Source organism: Macaca nemestrina, chromosome 1 (genome assembly GCF_043159975.1).
Source record: "Macaca nemestrina isolate mMacNem1 chromosome 1, mMacNem.hap1, whole genome shotgun sequence".
Lineage (NCBI taxonomy): Eukaryota > Metazoa > Chordata > Mammalia > Primates > Cercopithecidae > Macaca > Macaca nemestrina.
In genome coordinates, this window is record NC_092125.1 from 182,021,535 (window position 1) to 182,041,822 (window position 20,288).

Genomic DNA, 20,288 nt, shown 5'->3' on the forward strand with positions numbered 1-20,288 from the left:
GGTTTGAGTGTGTGCCCCAAAAGTTCATGTGTTAGAAAGCTAATCCCTCTGACCTCATGAATAGGTTAATGAAGACTCTGTCCTCCTTGATGAATTAATGTCACTATCACAGAAGTGTGCTCTTTATTGACAGAATGACTTTGTCGTAACAGCAATTTCCCTCACCTCTCCTGGTCTAGCTCTCTCACCACGTGATGCCCTCCACCATGTTATGAAGCAGCAAGAAGAAACTATGCTCTTCCAGCTGCTAGAACCATGAGCCAAAATAAACTTCTTTCCTTTATAAATTATCCAGTCTGCGGTATTCTGTTATAGCAACAGAAAACAGACTAAGACATAAAATGTCCATGGATTTCTCAGTGTTCTTCTAAAAAGCTCTAGGGTCCTGGCAACATTTCTGCATGCCATAAGGATTAGATCTTTTGGTTTCAACTGGTCTGGAAGGATAATAAAACCCTCTCTAATTTCCCAGAGAAGTTTGAAAAGTTACAGCCTGGAGCAGTTCCCCAGGCTAAGCTTCCAAGGTGCTAAGAAAAGGGGTACAGCTATCTCCCTAGATATTTGTGTGTAAAAAGAGATAAAACCCCAGATAGGCCAAAGGGTTGGAGTTAGGATTTAGGCTTATTACCTTTCCTAAGTGACCCTTTCATGAGGGGAGTGGGACAGTTGCCTATTTCCCCTTCATAGGAGAGAAAAAAATTTTTTCCTTGTCCCCCACCTACAGAGTGTCTGGCTACTCATGTAGGACAATTGACCTGGCTTTTAAGGACTAGGGCAAAAGTAGGCCAACACATTTATTATTATGAAATGTCTCTGATTCAGAATACCTTGTGTGCATTCATTAAATTAATAAAGATGAACAATTAAGAGCCTGCCAAGTACTTAATCTATAAATCTATAATTAAACAATTCTGAAATTACTTAATTTCATCATCCCTATTAGCCTTAAATTCTAGGAGAATATTGACCTATTACACAAGGAAACTCAAAAAATATTGAATAAATGATAGGAAGGAGACATATAAGTACAGCTAGCCATTTAAAGTTTCATTAACTTGATCTACTATGCCTCAACAGCCAGTAATCTGAAGCTTCTATTATTATTCTGATTATGTTGGTCAGAAAACTAAAATTGGCTCCCCAAAGACAAATTAAACTTCATAGATTTTAGTGTTACTAAGTCTATTAGACCTGCCTCAAAGGAAAAAAAAAATTTGGCCTTTACGCTAGCTACCACCTTTACACCCACTTGACACTTACCTTTTTTAAAAGTCAGTACTTTTTCTGTAAAGAAACATCTAAGGAATGCTGATTCCAAACATTCTAATCAATACTGTGTGCCTAGCTCTAGGCAGCAAACACCTTAGGATATCTAGATTCTCTTCGGTATACTGTCAGTGCGAAAATCAATTTATTCTGTAGATCTAAACAGATATTTATCTTGGCATTGACTGGTGCTCCCAGGAAGCTGAGAAACAGATCCTAACCTCCAACTGTTACATTATCAAAATAGTTGATGATATAATCGACATATTTGTAAGCCCCTGCTAGAAGTAATCTAGGATGGGGTTAAGCAACCAAAAGCAGCTTTTTGCTGGCTATAGAATAAAGAACCTTCTGGAAATCAGTAAATTAATAAAATCAGAAACAATTTTTATTTTCCCAGGGTAAGAAATTTCTGAAAGAGTCATATAAGTCTATCAGAAAGTAAAACTTACCTTGCCAAAATTAATTTCACAAACTGTTCCAGAAAATATCCTTCTAGGGATTACTTAATGTGAGAAACATGTATTTATAGGAATACATACTGCAATGGACTGAATGTTTATATCCACCCAAAGTTCATATGTTGAAATCTTAACCCCCAAGGTGATGGTATTAGGAGGTGAACCTTTGGGAAGTGATTAGATCACAAGGGCAGAGCCCTCATGAATGGGGTTAATTCCCTTATAAAAGAGGCCCCAGTCAGAGCAACAATGAGATGACCTGCATTCTCAAGAGAATAGCTCATAATAACCTCAAATCACACAGCAGTCTGCCTGCTTAGTCCATTTCTTAAATCCTCAGGAAAAAAGTAATGTAAGAACATACTAAGAACTATTTAGCTAAATGTCAGTCTTAAATCTGCTTTAATATGGCAATGCACAGTAGCTCACACCTGTAATTTCAGCACTATGGAGGCCGAGGCAGGGGGATCACTTCAGGCCAGGAGTTGGAGACCAGCCTGGGCAACACAGTGAGAACCCATCTCTAAAAAAGAAAGTTTTTTAATTAGCCAAGTGTGGTGGCACACACCTATAATCCTAGGTACTCAGGAGACTGCGGTGGAAGGACCCTGTTAGTCCAGGAGTTAGAGGTTACAGCGCACTGCACTCCAGCCTGGGCATCAGAGTGAGAGCTTGTCTCAAAAGAAAAAAAAAAAAAAAAAAAAATCTTTACATTACTATTATTGCCACCCTATCTTTCAGAACCTAATTAATGCCTGGGACCTGGAAGGTATTATTAATAGATAAATCTCTACTCAATGAATGGTCCCAGCCCACTTTCTCAGGTATCTCACTCATTCAACAAACATAATTCACTCGAAATATGCCCATTCAGTCCCAATTCAAGCTATTCAACATTCCCAAGTAACACAGGGGAAACCTTTTCCCCGTTCTGTTAATTTTCAATCCTCTTCAATCAAATTTTTACAACTGCATTTTAAATTATTATGATAAAACAATTAGAGATTAATAATATCTAATAATAAGCACTAAATCAAAAGCACAAAAGTAACTACTTGATTATATCATTTTTTTTTTTTTTTTTTTTTTTGAGACAGAGTCTCGCTCTATCGCCCAGGCTGGAGTCAGTGGCCTGGCCGGATCTCAGCTCACTGCAAGCTCCGTCTCCCGAGTTTACACCATTCTCCTGCCTCAGCCTCCCAAGTAGCTGGGACTACAGGCGCCGGCCACCTTGCCTGGCTAGTTTTTTGTATTTTTTTAGTAGAGACGGGGTTTCACCGTGTTAGCCAGGATGGTCTCGATCTCCTGACCTCGTAATCCGCCCGTCTCGGCCTCCCAAAGTGCTGGGATTACAGGTTTGAGCCACCGCGCCCGGCCTGATTATATCTTAATTGTAACTACTTAATTGTATCTCCAACAGGACTGCACGCTTTTAGAAGATTAGTTCAGTTTATTCCTACCATATACTAAGTACTAAAAATATCTTATTAAGTTTACAAATTAACTCATAAAATCTAGCTTGGTGCCAGTATATAGTGCCATCAATAAAAACCTGTTTAATTGGAAATATAAATATGAATTTACAAAGTAAATGTGTCTGAAAAAGTTTTACGTAAACTTATTTAAAACTCAGTAAGGAAGATTTCCTTGCCACTTAAATTAATTATACAATCCTTTCATAAAGCAAAGTAAATGCGTCTGAAAAAGTTTTGCATGAACATATCTAAAACTCAGTAAGGAAGATTTCCTTGCCATTTAAATTAATTCTACAACCCTTTTATGAAGCAAAGAATGGCCGAGTATGGTGGCTCATGCCATAATCTCAGCACTTTGGGAGGCAGAGGTGGGAGGATTGCTTGAGCTCAGGAATTCGAGACCAGCTTGGGCAACAGAGTGAGACTTCCTCTTTACTAAAAAAAAAAAAAAAAAAATTAGCCAGACGTGGTGGTGTGTGCCTGTTGTAGTCCCAGCTGGAGGGCTGAGGCAGGAGTATTGCTTGAGCCCAGGAGGTCAAGGCTGCAATGACAACTGATCGCGCCACTGCACTCCAGCCTGGACAACACAGCAAGACTCTATCTCAAAAAAAAAAAAAAAGAAAAAGAAAAAAGAAACTAAGAATGCCTCCCCAAATCTGTTAAAGACACTTAAATTTATTTGAATGTTAGTAGTACACTGTGTTAAAGATCAAGCAAGAAACTCACTGACTTGCGATGAATCTCTCACAGCTAAAAGTGAGGTCTCTTTCTGAATTTATTAATACATAGCATTCCATATTACTTTTCTTAAGGCACTTATTATTTCTATCTTATATGATAATAAGGTATGTGCATGTCTCATCACTTCTCCCAGAAGGTAGTTTCTGACTCATCCTTGTCCCCACCTCCCCCCACTCAACATGCTACCCTTGCTACACTGTACTTTGCAAAGAACATTTAATAAGTTGATGGTAGAAGACATGAGGACAAAGAATGTAAACAAATGTCACAACAGTTCCTCTCCTTTTCACATAAATGTAAACATTGTTTCCACATTGAGAGACATGTTAGCTCATTTCCAAGTGCATATGAGGTTGCACACATAGCTAGTGTTGCACCTTGGACCATCTACTGCTGGCACACAGAAGGAAAACTTGACAGGCAAACTAACCCATGAAGACAGGAATGAAGATATTTTGATTGTGATATTAGTGACAAGGCTATAAATAAATGCAAAGACTCATCTAATTATACACTTAAAATCTGTGTTTTTTACTGGAAGAAAATTATATGTCAATAAAAGTAAATTAATAAATAGTACTTGCCAAAATTCTACACAGATACACTAATTACAATTACAAAACAGGAAATGATAGCAGCAACACCCACTCACTCCTGTAGTTTTTTTTTTAAGGCGTTCTTGCTATGTTGGCCAGGCTGGTCTTGAACTCCTGGCCTTAAGCAATCCTCTGGACTTGGCCTCCCAAAGTGCTAAGATTACAGGTGTGAGCCACTGCACCTGGTCTGATTTTTATTTTTATTTTTTTGAGACAGGGTCTTACTCTGTCACCTAGGCTGGAGTGCAGTAGTACAATCATAGCTCATTACAGGGGCACACCACCACACCCAGCTAGTATTTTTTATTTTTTGTAGTGACACAGTTTCACTATGTTGCCCAGGCTGGTCTCGAATTCCTGAACTCAAGGGATCTGCCTGCCTCAGCCTCTCAAAGTGATGGAATTACAGGTATGAGGACCGTGCCCAGACTTTTTTTTTCTTTAAAAAATTTTTTTTTTATACAGGCAGGGTCTCACTATGTTGCTCAGGCTGGTCTCAAACTCCTGGCCTCAAGCAATCCTCCTGCCTTGGTCTCCCAAAGTACTGGGATTACAGGTGTGAACCACCACACCCAGAATGTAGTCTCCTTTCTATTTAAGAGAGCACAGACTCTTAAAGCCATCCTGATAGCATTTAATGTAGTAGAGAGCCTTCCCTAGTTACTGCCTTATAACACTCAATAGCCCCAAATGTCATTATGCTTACAGAAAGCTACACCAGCAAAGACTCTGAGTAGTCACAGACTCACAATAACGGAGAAATTTTCCCCATCACTCATCCTTCAAGTTATCATAGATAACTCTCTCATCCTTCCCTCCTTTCCCCATCAGTTACAGATGGTCTCATTTTGAGCATCAGATTTAATGTCTATTGATTCAATATACAAAAATATGTCAGTAAACAAGGTAATGGTGATTTTGGGGGTCTCTCCAAGATCCTGGGAACAAGGTTGCCTTCCCTTAAAGAAAAGAGACATATATCAGAACAGAGATGTATACAAGATCATCTTTAAGAGATGGAACAGCCTGGAGATCATTATACTAAGTATTTTAGAACTAGAGAAAGAAGGCCAGAACTAGTATCAGAAGACAAGGATAGAAGTTCTTTGACCCAAAGATTAAACTCGCTCCATTCTGGTAATAGGTATGTCTCTAATATGGAGATACTGCATCTTGATGTCAATAGCTAATGCCACTAAATACCTATAACATATAACTTTGGTCTGCTGCTACTTACAATTTGGCATCCCAAAGAGTTTGCATTCAGAGAGTAAATGTATCAGTTAGCCTAAATGTAGAGTCTTCTTAAGTTATATTTCTTGTTGTGAATTAATAAATTGGAATACTGATTCATATAATGGTGATCACAGTGTACATTTAGTGAATATTACTATGTCAAACACCTCCATAAACTTTTAACTTTTTGTTATCATTTACTGAGCACTTATGTGCCAGACACTGTGCTAGTGCTTTAAATACTATTTTATTTAATTCTCACAATGATCTTATGATATTGGTTCTTTTATCATATCCATTTTATCTTTTTTTTTTTTTTTTTTTTTTGAGACGGAGTTTCACTCTTGTTGCCCAGGCTGGGGCGCAGTGGTGTGATCTCAGCTCACTGCAACCTCTGATTCTCCTGCCTCGGCCTTCTGAGTAGCTGGAATTAAAGGCATGCCCCATCACGCCCGGCTAATGTTGTATTTTTAGTAGAAATGGGGATTCACCATGTTGGTCAGGCTGTTCTTGAACTTCTGACCTCATGTGATCCACCCGCCTCAGCCTCCCAAGTGCTGGATTACAGGCGTAAGCCACCATGCCCGGCGTGTTATACTCATTTTATAACTGAGGAATCAGTGACTCAGAAAGGTTTGAGTAACGTCCATAGACTCACAGATAGCAAGTGGGAGAAACAGGATTTGAACCCAGGTATGGATCCAAAGGTACATTTGTACCACGGTCACTATAAACCTGGTTAATTTAAGTCTTCCTTAAAGGTTTTTCTCAGCCACAAAGGCTGGGTGTAAAATCAGTGATCTTTCTGAATTTAGAGGAGTATGTCACCCTGTAAAGCCTCTCAGCAGTGCCTCAGGGCGGTAACCCTGACTTCTGAGCCATCTCTAGTACGCACATTCCTAGGTCACTAGATTACAAATACATGTCCACATCCCTTATCCCAAGAACTCTGGATCAGATGTGTTTTGGAAACGACAATTTTATTTACTTATTTATTTTTACTTTTATTGTTTTTAAAGTAGAGATGGAGTGTTACTCTGTTGCCCAGGCTGGCCTTGAACTCCTGGCCTCAAGTGATCCTCTCACCTTGGCCTCCCAAAATGCTAAGATTACATGCATGATCCACTGTGCCCAGCCTTCACAATTTTAGAAAGGTAACTCAATTTGGGGTGGGCGTGGCGGTTCATACCTGCAATCCCAGCACTTTGGGAGGCCGAGCCAGGAGGATTACTTGGGCTCACAAGTTCAAGACCAGCCTGGGCAACATGGTGAAATCCCACCTCTACAAAAAATACAAAAATGAGCCTGGTGTGGCAGTATGCACCTGTAGTCCCAGCTACTTGGGAGGCTGAGGTGGGAGGATGGTTTGAGCCTAGGAGGCAGAGGATGCAGTGAGCTGAATCATGCCACTGCACTCCAGCCTGGGTGATGGGGCCAGACTTTGTCTCAAAGGGAGGGAAAAAAAAGAATGAAGTGGCATCCAGGAGAGGTGGCACATGCCTATATTCCTAGTTGCTGGGGAGGCTGAGGTGAGAGGATTACTTGAGCCTAGGAGTTAGAGGCTACAGTGAACTATGATCATGCCATTAAACTCCAACCTGGATATCGGAGCAAGACCTTGTCTCAAAAACAAAAGAGAGAGAGAGAGAGGAAGGAAGGAAGGAAGGGAGGGAGGGAGGGAGGGAGGGAGGGAGGGAGGGAGGGAGGAAGGGAGGGAGGGAGGGAGGAACAATTTAGAAAGCATAAACACACACACACACACACACACACACACATACAGTACATAAACTGTGTCACCTGCAGTGAGGTCTAGGGTAGCCAAGGATATTAATTCCACAACCAAGCATATTAATATATCTACAGTACAACATACACATATTTATACTAAGCATTATAGAGATTATAAATAGCCACACATCAGTTTAAGATAGGCTTTACTTCCAAATGAGTATATCATAAATTTAGGGGGGAAAATCTTTTTAATTCAGAGCTGTAGGGATTTTGAAATTGCAGGCAAAGGATTGTGGACTTACAGACTTTGATCTAGTGGACTATTACATTGTCAAGTCTCAGGTTTTTCACTATTTTTAAAAAAGGACAATTTTATCTTCAAGTCAGAATTTCAGGCCAACAGATCAGTGAAGAGAACCACTTTCATGGGGCTCAATTAAGCACAGCCATGATGACTTAGGGTTTTTGCATCCTTTATAAAGTTAAATATTAAATACTAAATTGTAGACCAAGTTCTGCAAACTATTGATAGCATGTTAGTAATATATGCTAGACCTTGAAGGAAACCAAAATATACCACCCCAAAATATATTTCTTTGGCATATTTTGAGATAGCTATTCAGAGGGGTTACAGACACAAGAATAACTCTGAAAAGCTGTCCTTTGGTAGGGGAGACTTGTATCTGTAGAGGTAATCTACATTAGTGGAGTAACAGCAAGGTGCAAACACCTTTTTCCGAGACCTACTTATCTGCCTTATCTAATCTAGGAAGATTACCTCACAGGAAAAGGAGACTAAAGTTCTGACTTTTTTTTTTTTTTTAATAGAGATGGGGTCTATCTATGTTGCACAGGCTGGACTCAAACTTCTGGGCTCAAGGGATCTTCCTAACTCAGCCTCTCCAGTGGCTGGGACTATAGGTATGACCCACCACACTCTGCTCTTGACACACTTTTCAAAGTCTGACAGAGAAACTTTTCCCACAGATAAAATGATCTACTGAGAGATTTCTCCTGCATAACAAGACGGCCCAGCCTTGCTGGCCATGTGATATGGTTTGGCTGTGTCTCCACCCAAATCTCATCTTGAACTGTAGCTCCGTAATTCCCGCGTGTTGTAGGAGAGACCCAGTGGGAGATAATTGAATCATGGGGCCAGTTTCCCCCACACTGTTTCTTGTGGTAGTGAAAAAGCCTCTTGAGATCCGATGGTTTTGTAAGGGGTTTCCCTCTTCCCTTGGTTCTTATTCTCTCTTTGCGTGCCCCACTCTTATTCTCTCTTTGACTGCCCCAGTGTAAGACATGCCTTTCGAGGCCACCCCAGCCATGTGGAACTGTGAGTCCGTTAAACCTTTTTCTCGATAAATTACCCAGTCTCAGGTATGGCTTTGTCAGTTGTGTAAGAACAGACTAATAAACCATGTTTCCTCCCTTCACTCTCTCATACCCTGCAGCAGCCTCCCTCCCCCACAACCCCAGGATCCCCCTAACCCTCTATTCCTTTCTGTATGGTATAAAACTTCAGTTGGCCCTTCTTTGAGTCTCATATTTTGTATGGCTCCCATGCTTATGCACGTGAATAAATTTGAATACCTTTTCTTCTGTTAATCTGGCAACTGTCAACTCACTTCAGTAGACTTGGATTCAAACCTTCAGAGGGAAAGTTTCAACTTCCCTTACAACCTCAAGGTAGATTTTCTATTTTTGTTTTCTTTGTCAGATACCACCCAAAATACTAAATATTGACTCATGTTTATTCACAGAGTTGATTAAAATAAATAATGAGGAAGTGTTAAACTCTGTTTTATGTTCCTCCACTATCAGTACTTCTCCCACCAAACTGTGAAATGACAATCCATTATTAACATTCAAGTTCACTCCTTGATCAAAAATTGCCCAAGGACCTTTTTCCCTAATTAGCAAAGACTAACAGAGGGCCCAGAATAGTAAGATTATAAAAGGGGAACAACAAGAAGAGCACTACAAAACTTTATAGAAGATAGAAAAATTTGTGCAACACACAAAAATGTGGTTAGCAAGAACAACAGCCAGACTCATGAAATTTCAGATGCCTAGTCCTAATTCCAAGCCTCATCCTATAGACTCCAATTTAGAATGGGGCTATGCTCCAAAAGCTCCTTGTTCAAATCTGGAGCTTGGGACTCAGGAAAAATGTTTGCAACGAAAAACTGTTAAAAATTATTTCCAAGCCAGGTAAGGTGGTTCATACCTGTAATCCCAGCACTTTGGGAGGCTGAGGTGGAAAGATCACTTGAGCCCCGAAGTTTGAGACCAACCTGGGCAACATAGCAAGGCCCCATCTCTACAAAATGATTTTTTTTTAATTAGCTAGCGTGGTGGTTCACACCTGTGGTCTCAAGTACTCTGAAAGCTTAAGTAAGAAGACTGCTAGAGCCCAGGAGGTTGAGGCTACAGTGAACCATGATCATGCCACTGCACTCTAGCCCCCGTGACAGAGTGCAAGACTCTGTTTTTATTTTATTTTATTTACTTTATTTTATTTTTTGAGACAGGGTCTTGCTCTGTTGCCCAGGCTGGAGTGCAGTGGCAGGAAAACAGCTCACTGCAGCCTCTACCTCTCAGGCTCATTGATTCTTCTACCTCACACCCATCCCCCATCCCCATCCAGTAGCTGGAACCGTAGGCATGCACCCCCACACTTGGTTAATTTTTAATTTTTTTTTTGTAGAGACGGGGATCTCCCTACATTACCCAGGCTGGTTTCGAACACCTGGGCTCAAGCAATCCTACCGTCTTGGCCTCCAAAGTGCTGGGGTTACAGGTGTGAGCCACCTCGCCTGGACTTATTTTACTTTTATAATAAAGATAAACGTGGCCAGGTAAGATGGCTGACACCTGTAATCCCAGCACTTTGGGAGCCTGAGGCAGGTGGATCACCTGAGGTCAGGAGTTCGAGACCAGCCTGGCCAACATGGCGAAACCACGTCTCTACTAAAAATACAAAAAAATCAGCCAGGCGTGGTGGCGAACGCCTGTAATTCTAGCTACTTGGGAGGCTGAGGCAGGAGAATCGCTTGAACCTGGGAGGCAGAGGTTGCAGTGAGCCGAGATCCAGCCTGGGTGACAGAGTGAGCCTCCGTCTCAAAAAAAAAAAAAGACAAAAGTATTTTTTAAAGGCAATTTACAAACTCTCATTATTTTTTATCAAGTCTAACTTTAGTTCAAATATGGGTTTCCAAAAAGAAATGAAGGCAGAAGAGTTAAAATGACTTTCATTTTAACTAGTCACAGAGGATGTTGCCTATCAGAAATTTAAACTTACTCTTCTTCCAGGTGATAAAATTCCAAGGTAGACCCTATCTTCTTTGAGAATTTGCCACTGCCTTTCTATACTTACGCCATGTAAATATTAAAAACCCATCACTCACAAACTCTGAGACTTCAGTATCTGCTCCCCACCACTTCTCCCCCCATCTAGTCTTTCCATTGAGACAAGATTAAGAGTCCTTGCTTAACCTTAGCATTACAATAGATCACTGTAGTTCAGAAAGGCCTGTGCAGAAAGAAGTTTATGTAATTGTGATAATGATGTAAATTATTTATTACCTGCCGGCAAACTAGTGATAACAGGTTTATCATCATTCTAATCACTACTAATCTAGTATATCCCAGAAAGAACATTCTATTTGAAGTTAGACCTTGATCACACACATAGAAACTACTATGTGATCCTCTTAAATTCCAATGTCTTCGCTGTCCAAAGGAAATAATATCAACTACTTCACAGTACTGTTTGTAAGATCATAATGGAGCTGAAAACTTCTTATTGCCTAATGATGTTGTATTCATGTTTGTGGCAATGCTGTTGTAAACAAACCTACTATGCTGCCAGACATATAAAATACAGCACATACAATTATGTACAGTACATAATACTTGATAAGTACATTACCTTATATATTTACTACACTGTATTTTTATTGTTATTTTAGAATGTATACCTTCTATTTAAATATATTTAGATATATATATTTAGATATATAGATATATTTAAAAGTTAACTGTAAAACAGCCTCAGGCAGGGCCTTCAGTAGGGATTCCAGAAGAAAGCATTGTTATCATAGGAGATGACAGCTCCATGTGAGTTACTGACCTAAAGACCTTCCAGTGGGACAAGATATACAGATGGAAGACAATGATATTGATGATATGGACCCTATGTAGACCTCTGCTAATGTGTTTGTATCTTACATTTTGAAGCCACCTTTGCAAAAATTCTATCAGTGAGAAAATTATAGCAGTGGGGGAGATCTGATCTAGCCAACGCCCCTTTGCCTTTAGCTTTCAAGCTGCAATTATTTATAGGCTTGAGCCAAGCTAACTTTGGGAGAAATTTATAGTTTAAATGATAATAATCCTTCCCCAAAACTCAACTGCCTTTGTAAAGTTAATGAGAGACCACAAGGCTAAGAGATTAGAAGAGCCTGAATTCTGCTAATGATTGTCAGCCACTATTCTGGAGGTCACAATTATTTCTGCAGACAACATCACTATTGAAGAACCTAAGCTTGGTCTTTTTTTTTTCTTTTTGAGACAGGGTCTTGCTCTGTCGCCCAAGTTGGAATGCAGTGGCATGATCATAGCTCACTGTAGCCTCGACCTGTTGGGCTCAAGCGATCTTCCTGCCTCAGCCCCCAAGTAACTGGGGCCACAGGTACACTCCACCATGCTTGGTTAATTTTTTAAATGTTTTGTAGAGATGGGGTCTCACTATGTTGCCCAGGATGGTCTCAAACTCCAGGGCTCAATGATCCTCCTGCTGCTACCTCCCAAAGCACTGGGATTACAAGCATGCACCACCATGCCCAGCCAGATTGGCCTATTTGAGTTATCTTTTCAAGTTTTTTGCATGTCTGACAACTGATGGCTCCACATGGACATGACAACTGCTCCTGTGGCCTCACCTAAAAGCAACTCAGCACAAGAGGACAGCTCCAACCCAACCAGTCAGCACTCCCCATACCGTAGGCCCCTGCACACCAAACTATCTTTGAAAAACCCCTAACCTCAGAGTGAGGCCAGCCGCGTGTCAATTAAACTTTTTTTGCTGTAACGCCATGGTCTCCACGAATTGATTTTGTTTGCACAGTGGACAGAAAGAACCCATTGGGCAGATGTATTTTCAATAAGAAAAAGCTTACAATGAAAAACATAAAATAAGAAAACATAAATAGAAAAGAGCTTATAGAGTAAGGATATAAAGAAAGAAAATACTTTCATACAGCTGTACAATGTGCTTGTGTTTTAAACCCAAGTGTCAACACAGAAGAGTCAAAAAGTTAAAAAAAAAAAAAATTAAAAGTTTATCAAGTAAAACACTACAGTAAGCTAAGGTTAATTTATTGAAGAAAGAAATATTTTTTGTAAGTTTAGTGTTACCTAAATGTATAGTGTTTATAAAGTCTACGGTAATGTATGGTAATGTTCCCGGCCTTCACATTCACTCAACACTCACTCATTGACTCATCAGAGCAATTTCCAGTCCTGCAGGCTCCTTTCATGGTAAGTGCCTTATACAGGTGTACCATTTTTTATCTGTTATACCATATTTTTATTTGTATCTTTTCTACGCTTAGATACATTTAGATACACAAATATTTACCATTATATTACAATTGCCTACAGTATTCAGTACAGTAATGTTGTAGTGCAGAAAATGACTTCCCCAGAAAATAAGGCACTTAGGCACGGTGAGTGCTTTTGAAAATTGAAAGGCCTTAGAAATAAACCTTAGGATCAAGGTCCCTCTAACCTTGTCTTGTTTCTTCCTGACCCAGTGCTGGGAGGGACTCTCTGGCATTTCCTTATCTGACCAAAAAAGCATCTTACCAAAAAAAAAAAAAAACCACAATTGTCTTCTATCCCCTTTCTGAAATCTCATTATCTATCACAGAAAAGAAGATTGAGAAAAGCAACTACACCTGGATGGACTTTTCTGTCTCTCTGGCCCACTCATTCTCCCCAGTAATCATTTAGTACCCTTTAAAAGAATTGTCTACACTCCCCATCTCCTCTGTCCCCTGTGAAAAAGGGCATGTAAACTACTGTACTCCATTAGGGGATCGGGATAATCACTCCGTAACTTCCCCTCCCCCATGCACATTAATAATTTTTTTTTTTTTTTTTTTTTTTTGAGACAGAATATGGCTTTGTCGACCAGGCTGGAGTACAGTGGCACAGTCTTGACTCACTGCAACCTCCAACTCCCAGTTTCAAGCAATTCTCCTGCCTTAGCCTCCCGAGTAGCTGGGACTAGAGGCACACACCACCGCACCCAGCCACATTAGTAAATTTGTATGCCTTTTCTCCTATGAATCTGCCTTTTGTCAGCTGCATTTCAGCAAACCTCCAAAGCTCAAAGTAGAAGTTTTCCCTTTGGCTTGCCCATACAGTTTCACACTGTACAGGGTTGCAGCCTACCACATGGACTAGGTATGTAGTAAACTATATCATCTAAATTTGTGTAAGCACACTTTATGACATCCACAAAATGACAAAATCACCTAACAAATTTCTCAGAAGGTATCGCCCCACAATCCTGCCCCATTGTTAAGTGACCCATGACTATATTTACTGAAAAGCCACTAAGTGCTGGGCATTGCTCTAGATGCTGGAGATAAAATGATGAAGATAAATAGTCTCTGTTCTAATGGAACTTACATTTTATTCATACAAGACAGAAACAGACAATAAGCAAGAAAAACAAAATAATTAAAGCAATAACAATGACATATGAACGAAAACCTGTATAAGAAGTAATCAGCCACGCTAGACCTGTCCAAGAAGACAGAAAACATTCAGAGACCCTGAGGCAAGAACAAGTTTGAAGAACTTCAAAGGAACAGAAGAAAAGCTAAAGTGGATAGAGAGTGGCAAGCTAAGGTCAGACAAGGTAGCTCACGCCTGTAATCCCAGCACTTTGGGAGGCCAAGGCAGGCGGATCACCTGAGGTCAGGAGACCAGCCTGGCCAACATGGGGAAACCCTGTCTATACCAAAAATACAAAAATTAGCCAGACGTGGTGGCATGCACCTGTAATCCCAGCTACCCAGTTGGCTGAGGCAGGACAATCGCTGGAACCCAGGAGGCAGAGGCTGTGGTGAGCTGAGATCACGCCACTGCACTCCAGCCTGGGCAACAGAGCAAGACTCCATCTCAAAAAAAAAGAAAGATAAATTGAAGTAGATCACAAAGTCATAGTAAAGTCATAACAAAAAATCTAGATATTTTTTCCTCCTTCTTTCTCTTTTCTTCTTTTTTTTTTTTTTTTTTTTTTGAGATGGAGTCTCGCTCTGTCACCCAGGCCGGAGTGCAGTGGCGCAATCTCAGCTCACTGCAACCTTCGCCTCCTGGGTTCAAGCAATTCTCCCACCTCAGCCTCCTAAAGTATTGAAATGATAGGCATGAGCTACTGCACCAGGCCAGCGTAGGAATTTTAATCTCCCAAAGCCAGATGACTGAGATCTTACTCAATAAAGATGAAGAAAAAATGTTATCTTTTGTTCATTTGCCTCTTGAAGAAATACAATACAAAATGGTACACTAAATTACACAGAAAAATTTTAAAATGCTTTTAGGTTGTAAGAATATTATGTATAAAATGATTCCATTTTATATAAACCATACAGATGTATATTTGTGCATAAAGAGTTGTTAGGAAAGCTATTCTCCAAAACACAGATAAGTAGGATTTCAGGTGTGACTTTTCTTCCTTCTACTATAGTTTGACTCTTCTTTTAAAAATTTAGAGTAGTACTGCAATAGTTCTTTCCAAAAAAAATTAAGAGGAGGACTTCATTAGTACAGTGGTGGAAAAATAATTAAGAATACAATGTCATCTCTTCAAGAACAGTAAAACAATTTTTAAAGCTGTAAAAGAGTAATCAACGTCATCAAACGCTGTAAAGACAGTGCTAAGATTATGAGCAAAAAAAGCACTCGTTGGGTTTAGCAACAAAGTTATCACTGGGGACCTCTGCTGGAATTTTCAGTGAAATGTGGAGATAAAAAAGAGTGCTGTCGAGTAAATACAAGATGGACTAACAGAGACAGGGATTTCAATAGACAAATGTATATTGAGGAAGACAGGTTAGGATGATATTTTCAGGAAAAAACAGAATTAGGAGAAACATTTTTCAGTGTAGAAGAGATGAACATGTTAATTCATTAATGAAAAAGTCAGTCCATCCTAAAATTCACATGTAAATTCAAAGGATCCAGAATAGCCAAAACTATCTTGAAAAAGAACAAAGAAAGTTAGAGGATTTACATTTCCCAATTTCAGAACTTACTACAAAGCTACAGTAATTGAGACAGTATAGTACTGGCGTAAGTACAGACAAATAAGTCAATGGAATAGAACTGACAATCCAAATGCAAATCTTCACATTTATGGTCAGTTAACTGTCAACAAGAATGCCAAAACAATTCAATGGAGAAAGAAGTCTTTCCAACAGATGATGCTCAGATAACTGGATATCCACATGCAAAAGAATAAAGATGGACCCTTACCTCATTCCATTAAAAAAAAAAAAAAAAACTAGCCAGGTGTAGTGGCTCACACATATAATTCCAGTACTTTGGGAGGCTGAGACAGAAGGATCATTTCAGCCCAGGAGTTGGAGAACAGTGTGAGCAACATGGCAAGACCCCATCCTCTACAAATAAAAAAATTAGCCCACATGGTGGCACAAGCCTGTAGTCCCAGCTACTCAGAAGGCTGAGGTGGGAGGATCACTTGGCCTCGGAGGTTGAGACTGCTATAAGCTGTGATTGTGCCACTGCACTCCAGGACGGACAACAGAGAAAGACCCTGTCTCAAAATAAACAAAAAAAACCACGACCAACAACAAAAATGGATCAGACCTACCCATTATAGCTAAAATATATAACTCTTAGAAGTAAACACAGATATGAAACTTTGTGACTTTAGATTAAGCAATGATTTCTCAGATATGACACCAAAAGCCTAAGCAGCAGCAGAACAGATAAACTGGACATCACCAAAATTAAAGATGGCCAGGTATCACGGCTCACACTTGTAATTCCAGCACTTTGGAAGGCCAAAGCGGGAGGATCGCTTGAGTCCAGGAGTTCAAGACTAGCCTGGGCAACACAATGGGATCCTAACTCTACCAAAAAAAAAATACAAAAATTACCTGGTATGGTGACACATGCCTGCAATCCCAACTATTCAGGAGGCTGAGGCAGGAGGATTGCTTAAGCCTGGGAGGTCAAGGCTGCAGTGAGCTGTGATAGCACACTGTACTCCAGCCTGGGTGACAGAGTGAGATCTGGTCATGGGGGGGAAAAAAAGAATAAAAAGTAACAGGCTATCTAAAAATGTCTGTATAAAATGATTACAACTGTTTGTTATATTGCATAATATTCTTAAATAACAAAAACCTGTAGTGAGGAAGAAGTTAAATAGAGAGAGGAGAGAAAGCAAATAGAGGAGAAAATCTATAGACTGAGATCCCAAAAAGTTTGTGAGCAAATGGAACCCAGAACACTGGATTACCTCTTCTACTATGATAGGGAAAGGTAAAAGCAAGAATAAAGAGGAAAACAGATATATTAAAATAGGTGGGAGAATAAGGAGTTGAGAGTGTTCCCACCAAATGGACCATTGTCTCTGGTAAGCATGGCATCTCCAATGAGTGATGGAGGAAAAAAGAGGATTGCGAGACAAGAGATAGCTGCCAGAACGACAGATCACATTTTTATCCAGTGTATTTTCACCCAGCTGTGCCATAACAATACTAAGATAAAATACAAGAAATAAGTAGACAATCTTATCATGGGGCCTCACTGGAACAAAACTCCAAGAAATAGACAATCAACTTTTATAATAATTTTAACATTGTCATGTAAATAGAAAAAAATTAATTATGAATACCCGGAAACACTTCCCTTGAATATAATTCCATTTATATGATCCCATGTAACATGTAAACTTAACTTCTGCAAGAAAATTCCGTTTTTAAAATAATCCTGGGCTGGACGCAGTGGCTCACAGTCATAATCACAGCACTTTGGGCAGCCGAGGAGGGTGGACCGCTTGAGCTCAAGAGTTCAAGACCAGCCTGGCCAACATGGTGAAACCCTATATCTACCAAAAATACAAAAAGTTAGCCAGTGTGGTGGTGCATGCCTACAGTCCCAGCTACTCAGGAGGCTGAGGTGAGGTGGGAGGATTTTGAGTCTTGGAGCTGGAGGTTGCAGTGAGCCAAAATCATGCCACTGCACTCCAGCCTGGGTGACAGAGCAAGACTCCATTAAAAAAAAAAAAAGAAGATAATCCTTTACAATTAAATAAATGAGAAGGAAAACAATTGATTGGGGTGGCCATTTCATTGTCTGTATTTCTCTATAAAAGAAATTCAATCCTTAATCTAAATCGCTTGTACACTGTTATAGTTTTGATCGGGATTACCTAACTATTTGAAAATCTAATCCTTCCAACTGGCATGGTCTAGATTAGTTAAAAATAAATTAAATTACATTAAAAAAAAGAAAATCTAATCATACAATTGCCACTTTTGGAGTGGCATATTTAAGAACAACTCTACATCTTTCCACAAATTATTACCGCCAAGAAAACTGCTTGCAACAGAAGCAAGAATTGACTGCTTATCTGTTACAACACAGGAAGCAAAAGATCACACACAGTTCCACAGGCTCTGGATGACTGAACAAAAAACCTCTGTTGTTAATATAAGCTCAATCAGGTTTTACATAAACTGTGGAAACATACATTTTTGTTATTAGTATATTCCGTAAAACTTACAAGGCTGTGTAAACAATAATTCCAAACAGCCTTCTGCATCTCACTCACCTATAATTCGAATTTGAAGGGCCATTCATTATTCTATCCACTAGGAGAATAATATGTCTCATTGTAGGGCTTGAAGATTATAATGTTCAGTACTGCCATCAAGGGTTTACAAGCTTGCTGTACAGATAATGTACTAGAGATATGTTTAGTTAATTGTAGCAGATGTAAAATGATTAATGCCCAAAAGAATTATATGAGCAAGGCTCAGAAGTCTTAGAAAAGGGAAAAATCAAGACTATCTGAAGTATTCAAGGAAAGTAAAAGATAAAAAATTTCCAAATAATTCTTCCCACTGATACTACTCACTATCTTAGGGAGTTTCTTTATGTCTTTTCAGGACGCTTTGATTTATATTTATTTTATTTATTTATTTATTTATTTTGAGACTCACTCTGTCGCCCAGGCTAGAGTGCAGTGGCACAATCTTGGCTCATGGGTTCTGCCTTCCGGGTTCAAGCAATTCTCCTGCCTCAGCCTCCCAAGTAGCTGGTATTACAGAGGTGCACCACCATGCCCGGATAATTTTTTTATTTTTAGTAGAGACGGGGTTTCACATTTTGGTCAGGCTTGTCTCGAACTCCTGACCTCAAGTGATCCGCCCACCTTGACCTCCCAAAGTTCTGGGGGATTACAGGCATAAGCCACCACACCCGGCCCATTTAGATTTAGACACAATTTTTCTTCTGTTCCTTTTATAATTCTAAAGCTACTCTATTAGATTTGGACTATTAGAAGGTACCATACAGCCAGGCGAGGTGGCTCACACCTGTAATCTCAGCAGTTTGGGAGGCTGAGGCAGGTGAATCACTTGAGGTCAGGAGTTCAAGATCAGCCTGGTCAACATGGTGAAACCTCGTCTCTACTAAAAATACAAAAATTAGCCGGGCGTGGTGGTGGGTGCCTTAACCCCAGCTACTCAGGTGGCTGAGACAGAAGAACTGCTTGAACCCACAAGGTGGAGGTGGCAGTGAGTGGAGATCGCACCACTGCACTCCAGCCTGGGTGACGGAGAGAGACTCCGTCAAAAAAAAAAAAAAAGTACCATATATAAGCTCAATAAAAATCATATTTGATATATTCAAGAATGGTTTACTTAGAAAAGAATAAATTTGCTTTTAAATATTTGAAGGGAGTGGTGCTGATACCTTTCTAGGAGAATCTGAGACTACTTCTTTTACATGTTTGCAAGAGAAATATATACATTTAAGCCATTCAAAAATCTAAAATCTAAGAATTAGAGGGTAGATTTTTTTTTTATAATCTGCTAAACATTGCTAAAGACTGCCAAATAACACTTAAATGTGTTTTGACTAGCAGTGGTTTTAAAACGCAAAGTCATCACAAGTCTCTTCCAGACAGTGTGCAACAGCAAAGAACATGATTTCTCTAACGACTCCTTTTACAAAGAATATCTTGAGTAGCCCAGGTAACTTACTAATTCAGTTTCTAATCCTCTCTCCAAAAGCAATACAAATCAAGAAAGAGGGTTAAACATCTGTGTGTAATGACTAAACAAATCATATTTAGCTATTCCTTATCTATTCCTTTTTCCAGTTTCCAGTGTCATTGTCCTAAATCTTTACTATATTCCTTGTGTCCTGACTGTATCCTCATTTTTAACATGGACCTTGCTTCCCATCCCTATACCATTTAAGCATATTCCTATTTTAGAAACTGTTCCCCTTCATTCCACATTCCATATCCTCTTTGCCCCTTCTACAATGAAACATCTTGAATGATCTCCATTCACTTCATATACTTCCTGCCTCCTACTTACTCTTCAAGTCACTCCAACCTACATTCCATACCTACCACTCCATGGAAACCGCTCTCCCTAGGAACATCAATGATGTTGATCAATCCAATGGATATGCTTTAGACCACATCTATTTAATCCTTACAG

General features: G+C 39.7%; 1 protein-coding gene across 5 annotated transcripts in view; it reads right to left on the reverse strand.

The window, feature by feature from the left end:
• LOC105495044 (oxysterol binding protein like 9) overlaps positions 1-20,288 on the reverse strand; it is a 166,611-nt gene that overhangs the window by 139,255 nt on the left and 7,068 nt on the right. The window lies entirely within an intron of this gene.